Source organism: Lepeophtheirus salmonis, chromosome 5, assembly GCF_016086655.4.
Source record: "Lepeophtheirus salmonis chromosome 5, UVic_Lsal_1.4, whole genome shotgun sequence".
Taxonomy (NCBI): Eukaryota; Metazoa; Arthropoda; class Copepoda; order Siphonostomatoida; family Caligidae; genus Lepeophtheirus; species Lepeophtheirus salmonis.
Window position 1 is genome coordinate 69,336,196 of NC_052135.2, and position 22,157 is coordinate 69,358,352.

The window sequence follows — 22,157 nt, forward strand, 5'->3', positions numbered from 1 at the left end:
AGCCAGTTCAGAATGCAGCTTTATGTCTGTGTCCTTGAAGGATCGTGCAATAGTGGAATACATGCTATTAACTTAGGATTGGCTATAATAATAGATATAATATATTTCATACTATTTCAATCAAATAAAAATCGTCGAAATCGAGTTATCACAAGTCTACCAAACAAGGAATTGCATTTTCTCGTGGTATATCTAAGATACAGATAAGGGAAATTTAAATAGAATGTGCACTCATTAAAGCCCAAAACTTCCCCCTAAAACAGAGGTGTCTGCAGGATTCAGGATTATATTTAGGGGGCTTGGATTAATTTTTTTGGAAATAAATTTCGTAAATTAAATTTCAAATATTAAATTTTTTGGAAAATAAAATCTAAAATCCACTGCTTAAAAAAAAAAAAAACAAAAATCCATAGCTATTCAAAAAAATATAATTTCTTGGAAAAAAATTCCGAAATCTTCATCAGTTTACGAATAATTCACTTTTTTGGCTAGAAATTTCAAAAATCAGCAGCTGTTTACAAAAAATTACAAAAATAAAATTTCGAATATAAATTTTTTTTCAAAAATCCATAGTTATTCACAAGATATTAAATTTTTTGAAAAGAAAAAGGAATCAAATAATTATTTTTTTCTCAGAAAAAAATTCAAAAATCTACAGCTATTTAAAAAAATTAATTTTTTTTTTTCCACAAAAAATTTGAAAAATTCAATTTAAAATATCGAATGTTTGGAATTTTTTTTTTAAATCCATAGCCATTCATGAAAAATTAAATTTTTATTCAAAAATGAAATGAAATTGTATGAAACAAAAAATTGAAAGATGAACTTTTTTTGAAAAATTAAAATAAAATAAATTTCAAATAATAAAAAAAAATAATATTATGTGTTGTTTTTTTTGTAAAATTAAATTTCCTTAACTTGGGGGAGGGGGACAGGCTACAACCCCTCCAACCAACCCCCTGCAGACACCCTGTAAAATCTAATTTGAGTTATGTATCAAAAAAAATTTCAAAGTTATGCGTTATTGTTTCTTTTTCAACGTATGTGTGACTTTGGCCTTTTTGGTGTTACTACAAAGTTTTAACAAAATTGGTCAATAACTTTTTTCTCCCCTCCTTCTGCTTACAAACAAACACACAAACAAAATGAGTCGATTACATAGTCTCTGTTCAAATTCATTGGCGAATGCAATAAGATATATATCTATCAACATTTAAACCTTGTTGAAGGAATAGCTGTAGAATAAAAAGGAGAAAAAGTATCTTTGATAAAAAACGGAAATTGCAAGTCATTGCCCCCTTTTAGCATTAAAATCAAGACTACAATTTTTTTTAACTTTACCGGGTGTGCAAAAAGTATTGAGACCTTCTATAAATAAAGTTTTGAATAGGTGTTGTTAATTAAATCTTAAAGTTGCGATTATTTTTGAATAGCTTATGGAATAATTTTTCTTTTTTGTTATTCTAGATTCTAAGCTTTTGATTGATGTACAAAAATTATGTATATGTCGCGATGGAGGCAAGAAGATCCATCTTTGGCAATTGAACCCGCGCCGGAAGGATCACCTGGGACATCATGAAGGCATTAAGGTTACAGTCAGATATCGTTTGGCTGATGGGAACAACCTTAAGGATAAACAAAAGAGTGGAAGGCCCTCCAAAGTGAAGCCTGAAGACATCATGGAGGCCTTTCAGGTCAATTCAAGGATGAAGATGTCAGAGTACGACAAGAAAAAGAATGTGCATCGCTCTACTGTTGGCAAGGTCATCCGAAAGGATGGAGGAAGGTTGCTTAGAAGAGTTGAGAGGTCATTCCAACAACAACAATGTCAAAAAGAATTGCATCTTCGGCAATGTCAACAACACTTAAATGATCGGGTATTATGTTTTGGCAATGCTGACAACAGCATCAGGACAGTCACCAAGACCAAACATCTGTGATGATGTTGGGTATTGTGGCATCAACTGGAGAAAAAATGCCCACAATTTGGTTTCCTGTTGGATACCGGTTATGCACGGCTGCCTACTTGATTGTCTTGAAGGAAAATGTGGTCCCATCCGATTGATCACCAATAATATGAACAAGGCACCGTACGTATTACCGGCCCGTACTGCTAATATTGTACAAGACTGGATGGGTAGCAACATGAATATCTGGTGCAAGAACCTTTGTCCCCCTCAGAGCCCAGATCTGAATATACTGGATTACTCTATTTGGTGGCAAAATTGAGAAAAAAACATGGAATGTCCGCCATCCGAATATTGATGCCCTGAAGATCTCTGTTAACCAGCAGTGGAGGATCATGAAAAAGGACTACGATCCTTTTCTATATGCAAGGGGTTCTTTAGGCGGTTGGCGGATGTCATTGAGACTGATGGGGCCAGATTCATAACTAATGTGCATTGTTATATGTAGTAAATAATATTATAAAATAAATTTTTTTATGTACAACATCATCCTGATCAATTTTGAGTATTTTATTGACTACTTAGAGGCAGGTCTCAGTACTCTTTCTATAGCCGGTAAAGGATTCAAAGTTTTCCAGTCAGTTTTTGGATAGTTTGCAATAGAAAAAGGTCTTTGTGAAAGGCAGAGGAAGCGATAGTAATTGTGACTACGGAGTGCTGATCCACCCCTCTGATTAAAATCTTGTTGTTAAATTTGTCGAATAAATGTATGTGTTGTTGTTTTTTTGTAACATTTAATTGATTCATTGTTGTGAAATTTGTCTATTCTAAAAACAGTTGTTCAATAATCGTTTGCAAAATTGTAAAAGTTTTGTCAAATAAAAAAAAAAAAAGGTCCTGCCCCGAAAACAGTCTAATAAAGATAGGTATAAAATGCAAAGAAAATGTGTTCCTCTAAGTAGTGTTTAATTGAGTTCAATTAGCAATGTACTGAGTACTTTGATTTTTTTTTATTGTTCCCAAGATAATAGCCATTATATATTTCTATTATTAATAAAAAACTGTTAAACTATGAATATTTCTTCTTAAAACAATATACATATTTAATTTTTATAAGAAAAGGTATCAAATTTCGTCTCTATACAACATATGTATGTGTTAAATAATGTGATAAGTCATTTTTGCGAATTTCGTCGAAACTCTCCCTCTGTGAAAATTAGTAATGTGTCGACTCAACTCAAATAGTTAGTTGATTTTCAATTTTTACATAAAAAAATATGTTTGAGTTTCGATGAGCTTCTGTATCTGAATGAGTTTTTTACCCAACACAAGATTATCAAGATCATCAAAAAATGTCTTTTCAAAAAAAGGTTACCAAAAAAGTTTAAGATAAAAAAATCATGGATCCAAATTAAATAAAAATTAAATTATCGAATAAAAAAAGAAATTTTTTATTCTTACTAGAAAATTTAATTTTCGAATTTTTTTTTTCCAAAAATTTAATGTTTTGAAATTAGATTTTATCCCGAAAATTTTAATTTTTTTTTAAACAGCTGAGGATTTTTGAATTTTTTTCGAAAAAATTTAATGTATAAAAATTCAATTTTGGTAATTTTTTTCCAATCAATTTAAATATTTTGCGATAGAAATGGATTTTTGATTTTTTTCCCCACAAATTGTAATATTTAAAGTTTAATTTTCGAAATTTTTTCTGTATTTTTGAAAAAAATAAATTACATTATATATTTTAAATTAATTTTCATTTTGTTGTGAACAGCTCCAGGTTTTTTTGAAATTTTTTCTCAAAAAAATTTATTTTATTAAAATGGCCATAGATTTTTGAATTTTTTTCCTAAAAAAATTATTTTTGTGTGAATAGCTGAAGATAATAGAATTTTTTTCAAAAAAAAAATAATTTTTGTGAATAGCTGTAGATTTTTGAAATTTTTCCAAATAAAATTAATATTTGAAATTTATTTTTTCAATTTTTCATCCTTTATACAATTTTTTTTTCCGCCGACCCCTCCAAAATTAAAATATATATAATATGTAATCCTACGGACGGCCCCTGAACTGTGATAGTTATACGATCTCACAGTTAAAGTCACATATAAATGAGTATTGTAAATGAGTAAATGATACATTGTTATTCAATTATTCATCTTTCTTTTTCCCCATTTTTTAATTTGATTAATTTGAATTTCAAAAGTTGATCCTTAACGACTCGATTCAATCCATTCAAGTGGATACAACAACACTAAGGGAAAGGCGGTGAATCATTTATGATTATGACTTTGATGCACTTTTTGCATGTACATACTGCGCTTTGTTTTATTAGATTTGTACGAGTATGACTAAATATCATGAATTGCAGTCGTGTATATGGAATTTCTAAGCCGTCAATAATTATATATGTATGCATTTTTAAGATACTGCCTAGTAGTCGTAATAGGCATAAAATTTACCTTGTTAAGAATGCAATTTTTTTTTTTCAATTCCATGATACTTATGGCCTCTTTTGTCTCTTTTCTTTTCAAAAGTTAACGGAAAGTGCATATTTATGGCAAGGTCGTGTCTTTATCCATTTTATGTAACCAAAGACTTATGTCAATGTTTTAGGCTAACTTTTCCTTAAGGAGCAGAGGCATCTAAAGGGAGTGGGCTGGAGGGGCTGTAGCCCTCCCCAAATTAAGGAATTTTTGTTTTTGACAAGAAAATTTAATTTTCGAATTTATTTTCCAAAAAATTTATTGTGTGATTAGCTGTGGACTTTTTAAATTTTTTCCTAAAAAATCTAATTTTGTCTGATTAGCTGTCGATTTTTAAAAAAATTTCACAAAAAATTTCATTTTTTGGGAATAGTTGAGGATTTTAGAAATTTTTTTCCATTAAAATTTCAGATCTGAAATTTTTTTTGAATAAATTAATTTTTTTGTGAATAGCTGTGGGTTTTGAATTTTGTTTCGAAAAAATTTAATATATGAAATTTCATTTTGGAATTTTTTTTCCAAAAAAATATAATTTTTGGATTTTCTTTCTAAAAAAAACAGCCCAAAAACCAAGACCCTCCCCTCCAAAAATAATAATAATTAAATAAATATAATCCACTGGATATCCCTGAGCAGTTAAGTGAAGATCCCTACTCCATTAAATTAACAATAGACTGGCAATACTTGGAAAGAATTGGTTAACTGCAAATAAATATTTAGCAATTTTTTTCTTTTTATTTATAGTGGAGGAAAAGTTAATAGATACAATGAAGATGACTACAGGGAGTCGTGAAAAAAAAAAAAAAAAAAAAAAAAAGAATCATTCAATCATTCCCAATTTTTTTAAATTATAATCTAAGATATTAATAGTTTGTTGTATAATATAAAAATATCACATTTTTGTCTTCTAAGTACGAAAGGATCAAACATCACCGTGTAAGTTGTCTTTAACATACTCAAGGTGGCAATTTCTTTGCAAGCAAAGGAATTCTTATTTTACTACACTTCTAGTACATATATATTTTAATACATATAAACAATTATTTGGAAAATAGCGTTCCAATAGATAATCTATCCTTGCAATAATGATTTAAGGTTGTATATGACAGAGTGTTATTTTTGATCCCACCGTCCCTTGTGAAAAATTTCCGTAAAAAATATTTTGAACATATAAATTAATAGGTTCTCAACGTATTTTGCAGATTTAAAAAGTACTGCCCCGAGTTTTTGTGGGCCCGAAAAAATAGCCCCAAGTACATTTGATCGCAGCTAACCTGCACTAGTTGAGTAAGGAAACGTATGAAAGTGTCAGACTGCTACGTGCTCACGAAGCATTGAAAATCGTTAACTATCAAACATTTAATAATTTTAGTATATTCAAAGGGGAACCCCTAGTGTTGGGATTCAAAACTATTAAATATAACCAGGGTTCCTTCCAATCTATATACATGTAAATTAAAGTGTTCCTTACCTCAAACGTCGTAGACTTCTGGTTAAACGGAATGGAAGTGCCGACTATTTAGCATCTTCTCATAGGCTTCTGGAAATCCCTGTTGTGTTTTTTTGCAGCTGCTTTACTACTTGTAATTTGGAGTAATTGTATGTATAGTAGGTCACCACTCAGATATTTTGTGTGTTAAGGATAAATGAATATGCACACATATAGACACGCGGGAGGCAATTGTTTTTGTTGTACGAAACAGGAATGTAAGTAGTTGTAACTTGTAATAGTGAGAAAACGAGCACCCTGCTTTCTAATCTAATGGAAGAAATACTATGAAGGAGAATTGCATTATTATAATTATTTGCTTCAAAAGCATTGCTGCTTTTGAAGCAATGCATGCAAGGTAAAAATCAGAAAGATAATGTGAAGGCGGAGAGGGAGAAGAAATGAAGTACACGCATTTGTAGAGTATATAAAAAGGAGAGAGAGAGAACAACGAGGAATGGGAGGTATACGCCCAAATTGAGTCCGTCAATGTTTACATTCTTTAAATGCATAGATAGCATAGCAGAGCATAGAATGGAAATATTCATATTTCTTAGCGCTTTACCTTCGAGTGAGGTAAAATAACATTGATAAATATTTCATGTCACTTTTTGATTATGTAACATTACATGATGTTGCTTGGTTCTGGTTCAGCTGTTCCTTCGGACTGACCCTCGGTTTCCGACTTAGATCTCAGGTCTTTTTTATACAGCTTTATATTTGGTAACAGGCACTTAAAACAAGGGGCTCGGCTAGAAAATTCGGGTACAGGAAATAATATTAGATACAAAGAGGACCGCAGTTACCTTATACGCAGAGTGCGTAGTCCCCCAAGATCCAGCAGTGGCCCCAAAAGAGGTTTTTTAAAACAATGGTGGGTGCATGAAGATGGAGAATTGAGGATTAGTACATATGTTTCGTATAAAGAGGCCTCAGCTAAAAGTAGCAGACATGGATCCATAATCCAGAAGAAAGACCGATAAGCAATATATTGCAGTCTTGGCTAGACTTTATCGATTCCGATTCTAGCGGTTCAAAAACCAGAACCGCTATACCGATAAGGGAACAACATTGTTTGTTTATTATTTAAAGTATGTAGTGTGGTCATTCATACCAATATTCATAAGGTTGTAAATTGCGGACATTTTGGGGATTAAAAAAACAAACAGATAATCAACATGGTAACAATGACGATCTGAATAATGTTTTTGGATTTTGAGCTGCCTAGCTTTTATGATGCTTCATCATACTACCTACAAGCTGCTATGAGAGAAGAAAAATGAACATATGTCCCACTCCGTATCTAGCATTGATTTAGAGTGGAATTATTATGTTTTCCATCCTCAATTCTACTTTGAGGCCAAGAAGGACGGACTCTTATTACTCTTCAACAAATCTTCAGCCTTACATTAATGAGTACAGATAATTGGGGTTAGATATATATCCTATGTATTTTGTTTTCAGCTGTCAATTATCTCCTCTCGCTATATAAGTCATGGCTAATTCCTAATTGGTTCTTTTTGATAAATAAATAAAGTAATAAGTTACGCCAATGAATTTTCACTTATGCTCCGTTTCCAAAAGGACAGGAATACAATTTATTGTTGATCCTTTGTCGTTTATATAATATATATATTGGCTATTTTATTATTTCTATGAAGAAATTTTGGCTATTTTTACTACTACTTATAACTACTCTTTTAATAATGTATGGCTAAGCAATATTATAACACAGTATCGATATATAAAATACAATGTAGATTTGAATTTTGATTCTTTTTGGAGGAAAGGTTGCGTGATAATATACAGATAACGCCGTGCAAGAATGAAGATAGCATTTTTAGAAAATAAAATAAAAACACTGTTCAAGTTCACAACAACAAAAAAAGCTTACAAACCTAGCAAATCATATGCACAGTTCAGGGACAAAGAGTTGGGATATGATGTCTTTTTTTCCAACAATTTTGTTGGTAATAAAATAGGGAGGTTCAGAAGTTGTAGGGGTTACGTCATTTCCAGTTGAATACTTTTATGACTTAATGACGTTGCAAGTCCCGGTTTCAATAAAGTGTTGTAACACGACATCACAATGAATCTATGGATATCTATATGATATAAAATTTAATATTTATCCTTTACATCCATGGCGCTGTCAGTTCATTTGTGACATCTGTTAAAACGCTGTATTTCAATTGAGTATAGAACTGTTTTAAATGTCTCAGTACGCCAATATCATTATAATATTATTGATCAACACTGTAACTTAATCAATATCCAAGGATATAAACTTTAAATTCTATAACAGTCAGGGTTTTTTTTGCCAGTTGCCTCATTTGACTCTTTTTTTATTCTTAAAATTTTTCAACATTTTAAAAATTATTATACGCTCCTAGTGTTCAAAAGTCTGGAGGGCGCGCTCATTTATTCTAATGATTTAATATTTAATCAAAATTCTATTTTTTTTATCTTTATTTTTATCATATATGTAGATATATTTGAATAAAGAACTATACAAAACTTAAAATAATATGATATGATATGCAAGAAGGAATTACGTTGCATTGGCATACATCAAGCATTTTCGATTAAAATTAGATCTCCTAGCCAAGACCCACACTTGAAAACAATTAATCATTCCAATGATCAAAAAATCATATAAGACAATCACACATTAAACAATTCAAAACATAATAACCAATCCATTGGTCTCCCTTGATGAATGTGTTCATACCTCCGAACATTTTTTTCTAATTTTATTAATTTATATTTTACTTATTCGGTCCTGTCCAGTCTTAAGAACGGCCTTTAGGACTGTCAATACTAGAACTGATATTTGAAATAATTAAAGTTGAGTGACTTCATAAAGGACTAAAGTTTTTAAGTCTGATAGCAGGGGTTTTAGCTTTGTTTTAAATTTTTTGAAAAAAAAATCAAAAATTCCTAGATATTCACAAAAAAAAATCCCGATATTAATTTTTTGGATTTATAAAAAAAAATCCATATTTAATCACAGAAAACTAAATTTTTGAAAAAAAAATTCAAAATCCACAGATGTTAAATAAAAATAATAATATATTATTATATCAAGTAATATCAAAAAAAAATTCCAAGCATGAAATTCTTCGGGAAAAAGTTTCGAAAATCGATACCTACTCACAGAAAGGCTACTTCTTTGAAAAAAAATAGAAAAATTCACAGCTGTTAAAATAAATAAAACTAAATCAAAAAATTTCAAATTTTAAATTTTTGCAATTTAAAAAAAAATCTATTTCTATTCACAAAAAATTTTTTTTTTGGAAAAAGTTAAAATCCATAGTTGTCCACAAAAAATATTACAATATGAATCTACCAAATATTACATTTTTTGAAAAAAAAAAAAGCTCAAGCATTAAATTGGTCGGAAAAAAGTTTCAGAAAATTAAATTTTTTGTAAAAAAAATTTCAAATATTAATTATTTGGAACTTTTTTATTTGGAAAAAATCCATAACTAATCACAAAAAAATAAACTTTTGAAAAAAAACTTCAAAAATCCACAGCAGTCCAAAAAAAATATTAATATATCAAGTAATATACAATATTACAATTTTTGAAAAAAAATTCCTAGCATTAAATTTTTCGGATTTTTTTTTCAAAAATATATACCTATTGACAGAAAGTTTAATTTTTGGAAAAAAATTCAAAAATCTACAAATGTTTGCAAAATATATATATTTTTTTTTTTCAAAAATTAAATTTTAAATATTTTCGCGAATTTTTTTTTCATCCAGACCAAGAAAATTTTTAGTACAAACAATATTTCCCTTTATTTTTTATTTTTTTTTTTGGGGGGGGGGTAAAGCCCCTCCAGCCTACCTCCTGCGGACGCCCCTAAATAGGCCGCTTTGAACGGGACCGGGTCTGTACTAGACGGGACTTTAATTTTCAGCAGTGGCGTTGCTGGGACAGTTTGAGGGCTCAAGTCCCTCCAAAAGTTTCTGATCCCCAAATTATTTATATCATAAATATATATTTTTAAAATAACCTATTTATATAATTAATTATATTACGGTGTTGATAATTTTTAAGCTAAGCCCATCCAAATGATTAAATTAAACAACCCCACTGTTATACAGTCCTAAACAAGAATCGAAACAAACTAGTTATATCACTGGTCCCGATATTAGGAACAACAGTAAATGTATGTAAGGTTATAACATATGTATATATTCTTACAGATATTAATTATATTATGAACAATGATGAGGCAAAATGTAGCAAGTCACTGTGTCTCGAATAAATTTGTTCGTGCATCATAAAACAAGTCTAGGTTTTACATAATTAAGAACATAATAAATAAGTTGCTTGCTTCATTACACCAATCCACCATGTTACTTCTCTTTCTCTGAAGTGATTGGTCTATTTTGACCAATCACTAACGACTTGGATTTAAACTAAGATAAGCTTCTGCACACTATATCTCAAACAGGCCAACAATTATTGGAGGAGATTTTAACGTGAAACTAAAAAGGACAAGAGATACAAAAAGCAAGGCAGCAAACTCCCATCCTCAATCCACAAAAGTACTATCGTCTATTATTACGTCCATCGGTTTTAATGACGTAGGATGCAAAATGAACAATTTAAATTACACCTTCTTTTCTATGTACAAGATTTCTAATCCAGTGTCATCAAAAATCGACTTATTCCTGATGAAGGGATATGTAGGAGATGCAATTGATTCTTATGACGTAATAGATGCTAAACCTTCAGATCACAAAGAAATTCACAAAGTATAAAAACCCCAGTTGAAGGAACTCAGACATAAAAAGCAGTTGATACTTAAGTCGAGCATCATGGAGGATCCCAAAGTTAATGAAGGAATTGCAAGCATAATTCTGGACGTATCGCGTAAGCTACAGTATGAGGGGAATGTGTTTCTGCTTGTGCAATCAATATTACATATGAAAAAAGTTTTGTGCAGAAGAAAAGGATTTGTTCTTACGAAAACTTAAACAAAATCGAATCTATTTCCAAGAGCATTCTTACTCACGAAAAAAAGCCGAGTTAGACCAAATATATAGTCAAAATGGAAATTAACCACATTGATGACCCTGTACATTCCAGACTGCAGTGTGTGCGGCGAGACAATATTACAAAAAAAAAAACCACATTTTTTTTAAATTAGTCTATCTGATAACAATGGCATGAAATCTGGTGAGCCGGAATACATCTGCATTGAAATAAATAATTTCTACTCTAAACTGTACTCTTGTTATGATTGCCAGAAGAATAATAAATGCAGGAGATGCCAGACGAATACATCTGCCTTTTGTGAGGTGTGAACCAAGCTATGTTGCTGAGATATCAGAAGCAGATATCTAACAGAAAAACATTTGAAATACTTTGAGATTAAAAATGTCATTGTCAAAAATGCTAGCAAGGATCCTGGAGACCTCAAGAGCTACCGACCTTTAATCATACAAAATTCTATATACAAAATTTTCTCCTATGTATCGACTAACAAAATAAGTAGTATGCCAGACACAAATGCGTACGCCTCTCAGTACAGCTTTCTAAAGGGTAAACTTTTGGAGAATTTTCCCTTCTTGGCGCAGAACTTCCTCGATTCATCGAGTAACATCTCAGTGATTGCTCTAGATTTTTGCCAAACCTTTGACACGTTATCTCATGAATTCATCATTCGTACGCTAGATCAGATAAGATTCGACTATTTTATAATTAGAATGGTTGGAGTAGTCTTAGTGGGTTCCCGTACAATTATGAGTTATGGAAATCAAGAGTAATCTTTTGAGAATAGAAGAGGGGCAAGGTAGGAGGACCCCGTTTCTACATTGCTGTTCAACGTAGGGATCGACATATTTCTTGCAAATATTCAGCAGGATGACCAAATCTTTGTTTTTTCGGGGATCCAAGTACATCCTAAATGTCTCTTCTATGCTAACGACCTAAATTTGGTCTAGGGCGGGATTCCTTTTGAAACAATAAAGTCAATCACAGAGAAACATCAACAAAGGATCATATAACAGCATCAAAGTGATAAAGAGTAAATAGTTGACATCTTCTGAGAAATTATTCAAATATCACTTATTCTCAAGAACGTTGGAGCCAAATTCTTTTATGGCCAGATGACTATTTGCCAGTTTTCAATTAAGCAAGTGGGACCACTGACCATCTAATCTGGAGCTCTGGGATTTTAAGAGAAACTAACGAGCTGATCTCATATTAACTACTCAATAATTTTAGAGCAACAACTGATAGAGATGAATTTTAGGACACTCTGTGGGAAGGGAAGGTATTTGTTTCTAAAAAAGTTACGCCCACTGGCCAAAAAAATAATAATAAGTAGCTTGTATTTCCAGAGCTTTCAAAAACAACCTTTCACTTTTATATTTTCGAGACATAGAGACATATTTCACTTACCTCACAGATTGAATAACTAACAAAAGCTAATAGTTAAATATTAACTATTAATAAATCTGTAAAAAATCAATATATTATGTATAGAGCATTTTCATTGACGTCATAAATTGTATTGTAATTGTAGCCCACACCATATTGGGGGCATATAGTTGATATTGGTACTACACAACAAATAGACACATTTCTGATAAATCTTGATTCAACTTCCACAAATGGATTTATGAATAAAAAATGATTTAACACCTAGATTAAATACTACTTTGACGCAATGATAAACACTGATATTATAATTAAATCAAAGTAATATGTACTGAAAATCCTTATAAAAAGGCTATATTTGTACAAACCTTTTATTTATTTATTTTTGATCGATTTGTTAGGCAACACATTGAAAAATATATCATTATTTCCATTGTAATAGTTAATTGATTGCCTACACTATGGAAATAAGATAAAATAAGGATGTAATAACAATTTTTTATTACATACATATTTGGGTCTGATATATACTAAAACTAGGCATTAAAAGGTTATATTTTTGATCCGACAGGAAGGTTTAGGCCTTTTATTTGTTGGTTCCATTTTGACATCCAATAATTCTCTATTTTTCTTAATGTTAATTAAGGAAAATGGTTTTCATAGTACTTGGTTGTTCAAACCCCCAAAATGACCTAAATCAACAATGCTGACGTCAGATGAAAACGCTCGTAAGATGGTAAAAGTTTAAGTCCTTATGCTTGATTGTCATATTATGACATTCAAAAATGTACTTAGTAATAATTATCCTCCATTTTCTTCCAAGAATGCAGACCAAATGCTTACGTGACATATAATTACTCTATATATAACTTGCGAGTAATTACATAGATATTGCAAATGGATATAGAATCATTTTTAAGAGTCCAACGATTATTTTATATTATGAAAAAAGTATTATATGTAAGCGTTCCTTTATTTAATAAAAACAAGAATATTTTTTTTTGTAAATAGAAAATAGAATACAAACGTAAAGGCAGGTTACCACATCTATACTGCGTGTACACATCTAAGCGTATATACAGGTATACGAGTATATAAATAGTGATGAAAATCCTGTGTACAATGGGCATGTTAAAAGAAGAAACCAAAAATCAACATGGTAACCCTGACAATTTAAAGGATACTATAGAGAAGAGACGGAATAACGTCGTTACCTTGATTGTATCACACAACCTTTCCTTCAAAAAGATACAGGAAAAGAGCACAAAATTATCTGGTAGTTAGCCCAATAAGTTAATCGCACCAACTGCCATTTATCTATTATATACTCACAGACCCTCACTGTCATATTATTTCTTCGCCATTTTGAAAATGAATTACATATAATTAAAATCTATATAGTATTTTATTCGGTACTATATTTTAATATTGCTTAGTAATATTTTATTAATAGAGTAGTTATTATATTATTTTGATGAAGAAATAGCCAAAATTTCTTCATCAAAATAATAAAATGGCCAATATACATATATATGATATAAAAAACGAGGGATCAACAAGAAATTGTATATCTGTTCTTTCGAAAACGAAGCATAAGTATAGAATAACTTATAACTTTTTGTATTTATCAAAAAGAATAAATTATGAAATAGCCATGAAGTATCAAGGGAGAAGAGGGAATCAACAGTTAACACCAAAATACATAGGATATTTTGGTGTTAGCGAGTTAACGCCGTGTCATGACGTTTCATTACATCAGCTGTGACAAGGCAGGAAGGAGAAAATGATATACACAAGGATATTTTTTAGAACTACTCCGATGTTGATCCCCAATTATAATCTGAGTACAACAAGGACATACAATGATAACTCCGCCATAAATCCTCAGGGTTACGCTCCCTCTTTTATGAGCACGCATAAATAGGTTTGATCAGGTTTGGAACATAATTGAATGGATTTAAGAAAGGATGTTCACTACTTAGGAATTAAATAATAATGAAAACTGCTAAGGAAAATAAAATTCCATCCTTAGTTGACCAAAAGAACTGGCCAACTAAAGTCTTGACAGGATTAACATCACTATATATAAATGATTAAATGCTTTTTTTTATGAGAGCAACTCTTCTCACGATATCATATATATATATATATATATGCACCTATATTTACACTTAGACGTGTACACGCACGATAAATGTGGTAACCTGCCTTAACAGGTAGTCCCTGCTTGTCTAATAAATTTGCCATACAATCAAAACATACCTACCTAGTAACTAGTAAGTATATACATAGTTATGTATTCCTGGGGCATTTAAAAACAGTCTGTAACTCTGCAATTTTTGTCATAATATGGTGGCAGTACATATTAGTAATGAATATAGGAGTGTATCCTACATAGATGGAGAGGGATAATTTATTGTTAGTACGTCTTAACCTCATTTTGTGGCCCGGGGCAAAAATCTAAAAGGTCACTTTTCACCTAAAAGTATATTTTTAGCTCATATTATACGGCGTTACCTCACTAACACAAAAATAAACATTGTTATCTGCTTTCGATGTTCTTTCCTTCGAATGAGTAATCTCAACGTTCATTGGTTGAGTTAGAATTAGTTCTTATTAAGGTGAAAACAACTTCCATAAATTATTTAATAATAATTAAACACTTAGGAAAAATTGGGTAACTGTCAACTGATTCCCCCCCCCCCTTTGTTCGGAGGAGAGGTTGATTAACACATAATAAAGGTAAAGACGTGGTTAATCAAGGAATACTCTGTAGGGTAAATATTCAGTCACCTTTAATGATTATAATAGCGTTAACTCAAATTATAATGCTGAATGTGCATGGATAAAAGAGACTTACATAATTGGATACTCGACGACCAACCAGCTTTAAGACTGTCAGTACTATGTAGAACTGATTAAAAAAGAATAATTAAAGTTGAGTGACGTCATCGAGGACTGAACTTTATAAGTTTTTAGGACTGAACTGGACTGGGCTAAACAGTCCGGTAAGTTTTCATTCCTAAATAAGCACTGACATCACACTAGGTTTTTATTATTCAAACTGTTTTGTCGTCTCATTGTGGAAAATTATCATAAAATTTATGTTTTCTTCTTAAAATATAAAATATATTTCTTAAATTTCCTTGTTTTTAATATTTTGCTAAGGTTGGGGTCAAATTAAAAGTATTAATTAAATCATCAATGGATTTTAATGATGAAGAATCGTATACATTAAAGTTTTTCCTATTGTCAAACAATGGCAATAAAGGTCAGACAGGTTCATTTAAAGTCACCATCATTCAGTCTTGATGAAATGATCGACATTCAAACATTTTATGGATGATCAAATCATAAGATCAAAATGCTGGGAAATGATTTAAGAACTGTTGTGAATTACAAACAGGTTATACAGTCAAATTTTGAGCAGAAATCTAAAAAAATATGACAAACTTAAGCGATTCTTTACTTCAAAGACATTTAATCTTCAAATTGCTTTGATATTTTATTTAGTTACTACTCAAATTTAGAAAATTTTATGACCTGAATCAAAAAACAAAGATCTATGGGTCCACACATCTCGTTTTACATTACGTTGGAGGCCCTCAATGTACAATATGTTCGAAAGGAGCTCGTGGAAATGAAAGTATCCAATCCATCATATTCTTTTAGTTTCCAAACGAACCCGAAAGATGAATAGAACGGACACGGGACTCGATAAAATGGGATGGAGATCGGTCATGAGATATCCTTTTACTGATACAAGAGAGAGATGGCTACGATATCGTCTCCCTACATCAACAGTCTTCACAAACAAGTCGAAATAAGATGAAACGGAGAGGTTCTGCTCTTTCTGTAAGGATCTCACGGAGTCCTCCTTCCATTTTTTTAATAAATGTGATACTGTAAGGGAAATCGTGGAACAGAAAATTAGGGATGCACTTAAAATAGAGCTAAAAAAATTGAAGATTGGATGGTGGCTATGCCACAACCGAATTGGGCTCACCTAAAAGCAGATGCAGTCATCAATAAATTTATGTCTATCTTAAACTTCAGCCAGATAATGCCTCAATAATAAAGACGTGAGCACTCGATGATTTCGTTGACAGACAGTTGAGGTTGTTTCGACCGTTTTAGACTTTATCTACAGTGTTTATAAATAACTATTTATTAGAACTGGCTCGAGATCTTCTCTTGTGGGCAATGTTCAGTCGTGTGGTAACTTGCTTATCAGATCTCTATCCTGATCTACCGGTTTTTATTACTCCTCTCCCTTATTCTACGTTTTGTTTTTGTATACCTATTGTGGATATTCAATAGGGGTCCATTAGAAAAGATCCTTTGTAATAATCCATTGCTATTATTTCAATTTGATAACCATTTTGCAAACTTTCGAGTTGTTGTCGACTTATTTTAGGTCAAACTTATTTTTTGAGAAAATGAAAAATCCAAAATTGGACATAAAATATCCATATCCTTGAACCATAGAAGGACCAAATTATTTCCTGGTTATATCCGTCATTTGTTATATAACTTGGAGAAAATAAAAACAACTGCGTTCCCATTTTATTGAAACAGACCATATCATATATGTACGAATTTGTGGATAGATGATTTAAACATTCCCTCTAAATGACACATATACGTACCAATTTCTAGCTCAGACTAAAAAAGGTTTAGTGAGTAATAGCATGGAATAGTACGCTACTACTCCATTTGTAAAACTTCCGTCCAACAAGTTATTTGTGCATATATCGACAATTGTTTGAAATGGAACATATATATTCCAATCATCTATCTAGGATAAAAATCGTCCGATAATTTTTTTTAAACCTCTCTAAAATCGATCGATATCAAGGAATTTTAAAGATCTTCCAAGAGTTTTTGGAACGATTTCGAAAGGAAAATCATACTTCTACAAGTATATGTAATTGAAGATAAGTTATAATTTTATTTATTTTTTAAATTATGTACGAAAAAGACCCGTTTTGATCCCTCCCTTCATAGGGATAAAGTAGTGTATTTGATCTTTTTTCTTTAATTGAAATTTTGCTTATTCTTTTTCAATTACAAATTAATGCTGTCCATGTGAAATTTAATGCTAACAAGAAACATGACACATTTGGAAAGTTCCGCCACTTCCTTGGTTCAAGCTTCTAAAATCAAAATAGATCCCATATCATCCCAGAACTTCCTGGGATTACAAAATTTTAAAATTGTTTTTCTGAGAGCTTACAGAAATTATAAATTCCCCGGGAAATGAGAAACCTTAATACATATATAATTAATATTTTGAAAACTTTGATAACTAATATCTCAAACCATTCAAATTACGCTCGATAGGCCCACGATATGCATATTTCAACATATTATATATTATGTGGTAATGTCCTTATGGATAATTAATATGGCCTTGAGGGACATCTCCATGTCATGGTAGAAACATGAAAGGAAAACAGGTTTTTTTTATTTAAAAAAAACCCCATATAAATGGATAAAATTATAATTATTTTAATTCTTTTTTAATGTTCCTTTAATTGGTTAGATGGAGTTGCACTGATTAAGTATAAGTAAACATTATATCCATCTAACCTAGGAATCTTATTAGTGATATCAATATACATATGTATAGTATATTTCTTTCTCTAGGAATCACCGGGGCGCAAACCTACACACATCAAGTTCAGGAGAATAACTCTTGAGAGTTCTGTCCATTAGCTATTGCAATTCTATTAATTATTTCTCAATTTGTTACGCCATCACTTGGAGCAATAGAAATCCAAATTTGATAAATGTAAATGAATGATTAACAATTATACTATTAGGATTGTGTTGTTGAAGACCTCTTGATCGGAATCAGGACAAGATCATCAAGACTTTGTGGAAACAAGACCAACCTATGTTTGTTTGTTTTTTTGTGGAAAGAAAAGGGGTCATTCAAAAGCAAAGATGAAGAGTCTGGCTTAAAACAACATTTGTTTTTGTTGGAGAGGGCGGTGAGTCAACTAAAATGTCATTTATTAAATATGAAAAAAAAAAAATTAGTAAAGAAGGCTATTTGAAAATACTTTGTCTTCTGAAAAAGGTCAAAAGGGCACATAATTTATTACACTTAAATTTAATCCGCGTGTTTAACCGGGAATGACAAAAAATCACGTAGTTTTATAGGTGAGGGGCGAAGAACAGACTACATAAGTCACATGAGGGAGAGGGTTGATAAAGGTGAGCCACTCACGACTTTTATAATTTGACAGAAGTAAGCAAAAACATGTTAATGACGTAAGAAATGTATGGAAAACTCTACCCCGTATTTATACTTTACTCTAAGATTACAAGGAATCTAACTACAAATCTAATATTTGCTACTTGTAAACGGCGCCTGGAACTAAATACATAAAGAGGGAACTACATCTTACTTTTATACAATACCGTTCTAAAAAAAAGGTGAATATCTATCTACGTCAGTGGTTCTTAACCTGTGTTCGATCGAACCCTAGGGGCTCGGTGAGTCAGTCTCAGGGGTTCGGTGGAGGTCAAAACACACATGACTTCTGATGACACGCTCCACTTGACCAATTAAGAAGGGTTCAGTGAATAGTTATATGAAACTGGTGGGGTTCAGTACCTCCAACAAGATTAAAAAGCAGTGATCTACGTTTATGAATATAATACGATAGACTACTATTACTATTATTTGTAACTATATGTATATGACTTGTAACTTTGAACAACTGCATCTAATCATGTATGACTATTTTTCAATTTTCTTTAGATAGGGAATATACTCCATTATTTTAATATAAGGTATATTTTTATAATAAAAAAACCATCAGTAAGAAGAAATCAATAATATATTAAGAATAAGTGGATGTTATGTTCTAAACATGAAATACTCATGTGAAAAAATCTTAATTTATGTTTATATAGAGTTCTATGTAATTATCTTGCTAACAGATCTGAAGATGATGGATTGAATAAACCTCTGTTACCTTGTGATTTTTACTTATCTCTCCAGAAAGAGATATATATTATAGTAAAAATTTAAATAATTCTCGAGATATGAAATTTTCTAAAGATTTCCCACTTTTATATTGCTTCCAATAGTTTGTAATACAGACCAATGATAGTTCTACAACTAATAATAGGTAGGATGCTGGTTTATTAATTACTTTAATTTTGAAATGACAACCAAGACATTCAATGGTTGATACACCGATAAGGCCAATATTGTGATGGATCGAAACCAGGATGACACGTTTGAATATTGGTCTCAAGAGACAAAACCGATCTTGAAAACAACATCACTATCTTTCTATGTACTAATACAAAATATCGTACGACTTAAACCAGTAATTATCTTGAAATGCATTTTTTCGTATGAGTAACTTCTTAATCTAGACAATAAAGGATGGGGAATTTTTAATCAACACTTACAGTGCTATTGAATATGAATATAATCGACACCGTCTTAGCAATAAGTACACTTAAGCCATACTGGGTTGTTGTTGAAGTTTGTCTATTTCTTAAGCAATCATGAAATGACTCATATCAATTCATAGAGATAATATATAAAAATATATTGTATGAAAGGTAACTAGAAATACAAGGTAGGTCAATTACACATATTTGGACTGATAGTGATATGTATCTTCCACCCACCCAAAGGTGAAAATCCAGTGGAGAAAGGGCATGTTAAAAAAAGAAAACGAAAATCAAGATGGACACCCTGATAATTTTAAGAATGTTTTGGAGGATATAAAGAATAATGCTCATGACGTTTCATTAGATCATCTACAATTAGCTGTGACAAGAGAGGAAGGATAAAAGGATTTAAACAAGGACATTGACTAGAATTACTCCGATTTCGATCCCCAATTTTACTCACAGCTCAACAAGGACTTACAATTATAACTCTAAATCCTCAGTGTAACGCTCCGTCCTTTATGAGCACACGCGAACGTTCAAACAGGTTTTGAATATAAATGAATTTATTTAGGAAGGATGTTCACTACTCAGGAATTAAATAATAATGACAACTGTTAAAGAAAATAAAATTAGTTCTTTATCATACCAAATACAAATTAAGGGGCCAGCTAAAAAACACACAGGATTTACATGTATACTTCCACCGATAGATTGCTTAAGGGCGCTGTTGTCGCAGCATTTCATGTCAGCAGCTAATGTCGTAAATCGGGGGGAGATCAATCAAATTTATTATTATAATTAAGGTAAGAAAACATGAAGTGATCATACAATACTACTCTCATTCTCATCATAGACTTCACAAGAAACAGGAAGCTCTATAAAACCACTCAAACTTAGCTAAAGGCCGTGTGTGACTCAGAAACTGAGAGAGCTCCATCCTCAACTCCTTCATTAAAATCCGGGTGTCCATTCCTACTTAAGTCAACACTGCTTCGTTTTTTACTCTAAGAAACCTAGCTCATTGATCAGAGTTCTTCAGTGTCCTTGATGTAGATCACGCAGAAATCCCTTATCTTTATCACATTTAAATTAATTCCATTTATTAGGTGAGTCCGTGATGAACGTTCTACATGGACAATTATAGAAGTTAGAAACTTCAAGAATCTCACCCCTCATTTTCTTATTACTGTGAGTCTTTTTTCTAACTCGAAAACAAATGGAGGATGATTCTATAATCTTAAAGATAATGTGCCTCTTTATTCTCTATAGTTTGGGAGTGTAAAGCATATTATATTCTGCTATTACATATAAATAGTTATTGCATCTTGTATTAAATCATTCTATACAATATATTAAAAAACGAAAGACTTTCATAAAGAAAAATATTATGGAAAATACAGCAAGGAACATAAGGAGAACTGTGTGTGGAGTATCATAACTTTTTGAGTTGAATCCTCTTAAAGTCAACTCGCTTCGTCTCCTACTCTAAAGAAAATATTTCTTTGATAAAATCGTTACGACACGTAACGACTACAATTACAATTATCGTTACAAATTCCTAACTTATTGAATAGGGGATCCTCTTCTACACGGCTTGTCACATATTGGAATATTACTCTTGTGAATATTGGAAGATAATAGTTTAAATGTAACAAAGTTTTTAATGTAATTGGTTCAATTATTTATTGGACGCATAATAAAAAAAAATTACAATATCAAATATATTTTTCTAAATTTGAATTTCCTGTTTATGAGTTCTCCATTATTTTATTTTTAAATGTCATTTATTCATTTGTCTTTATTTTGGACATGTAAATGTTATTTCATCCTAGATATACAATGGATTGATCGTAATAGATGAAGAGGACAAGCTAATCGAAACAATGTTTTCTCCGAACACGAACTAATGTTAAGAATGAAATCGTAGATATAAAAAAATAAGAATCATAATCGTGTAAATAAAGTGTGATTAATTTGATTGATCTGATATTGGTTGATTGAATTTTAAATAAATCTCAAACTTTTAAAAAATAGTAATTAATTAATTTTTATAGAAAAATACATATATAAGCTTCTAATCCTTCTTTGATTTTTAGAGTCATATTGTATAAAAACTATTTTTTGGGAATTCTAATTGCCATACTTTTTGATACAAGTTGGCTTTTGTGGTGAGTCAACTAGAAATGACGCTTGAAGTACATTTTCTCAAAAAAAGTGTGGGGTAACTTTCTATTCTTCAACTAATTACCTTCCATTTCTTTTAATAAATTATTTTGATTATCCCGAAGAGGCCCCGTTATTCCTTCTTAAAGATTGCAAAAATTTACGGTCACTATAAAATTAAATAAACATATGGTGTCCCTGATTTAATTTTATTTTACTATATTGTCTATAAATGAAGATAAAGAAAAAAACACAGTTTATTTTTTTACAATAATTAATTATAA

General features: G+C 31.0%; 1 protein-coding gene and 1 long non-coding RNA gene across 5 annotated transcripts in view; one reads left to right on the plus strand and one right to left on the minus strand.

Moving 5' to 3' along the window:
* The window catches only part of Ae2 (Anion exchanger 2), a 68,450-nt gene extending 51,948 nt beyond the window's left edge, over positions 1-16,502 (minus strand). For 3 of the 4 annotated variants that reach the window (XM_040712599.2, XM_040712600.2, XM_040712598.2), the window contains exon 1: positions 5,868-6,263. The gene's annotated coding sequence lies outside the window, so the exon portion shown is untranslated. Of the gene's footprint in view, positions 1-5,867; positions 6,264-15,828; positions 16,189-16,291 lie in introns of those variants that run through there. The other variant, XM_071888975.1, reaches the window with a different exon arrangement.
* A 3,408-nt stretch (positions 16,503-19,910) lies between these two features.
* On the plus strand, positions 19,911-21,206 carry LOC121118466 (uncharacterized). The gene is made up of 3 exons (XR_005864460.2): positions 19,911-20,513; positions 20,564-20,759; positions 20,817-21,206. It is a non-coding gene; the product is annotated as an uncharacterized lncRNA (long non-coding RNA).
* Positions 21,207-22,157: the final 951 nt, after the last annotated feature.